Source organism: Triticum aestivum, chromosome 5B (genome assembly GCF_018294505.1).
Source record: "Triticum aestivum cultivar Chinese Spring chromosome 5B, IWGSC CS RefSeq v2.1, whole genome shotgun sequence".
Taxonomy (NCBI): Eukaryota; Viridiplantae; Streptophyta; class Magnoliopsida; order Poales; family Poaceae; genus Triticum; species Triticum aestivum.
In genome coordinates this window covers 391,567,463-391,568,081 of record NC_057807.1, presented here as the reverse complement: position 1 = coordinate 391,568,081, position 619 = coordinate 391,567,463, and positions in this window count along the sequence as shown.

The following is a 619-nucleotide window of genomic DNA, read 5'->3' as shown; positions in this document are numbered from 1 at the left end:
GGAGAAGGAACTAAATACAGAAAAAAAAAACTATTCAAAAATAAATAGAAGAAAAAAAATAAAGCAGAAAAGAAATAACTATATAAAAAATTACTCAAAAATAAATAGAAGAAAATAAATAATGCAGAAAAGAAAAAAATTATAAAAAACATGTTGGGGCGCTGTCCGGTGGGCCTGCCAGACCTTGGGTGTGCAAATACATGCCCAGTAGGGCCAGCAGGCTCACAGGTCAGCGCGCCCTAGTTAGGCCCAGAAGCCTGCTATATAGAGGAGTTCGAAAGGGCAGCCGCGGCTGGGTTTATAAACCAGTGCGGCTGCCCTTCGCTCGGCGAGGTGGGACTAAACGTAGCGCACTGCGGGTGGCAGCGCGCGGCCTTTAGTACCGGTTGGTGGCTCCAACCGGTACTAATGTGTTGCCCTTTAGTACCGGTTGGAGCCACCAACCGGTACTAAAGGCCCTCGTTTCCCGCCGCTTGGGCTGGCCAAAATTGGCCTTTAGTACCGGTTGGAGCCATCAACCGGTACTAAAGGCCCATCCTATATATACTACACTTATGAAAAATCAGTTATCGTCGCCACTAATTCGTTAGACTTCTCGCGCGCGCGAGTCTCGATCTCG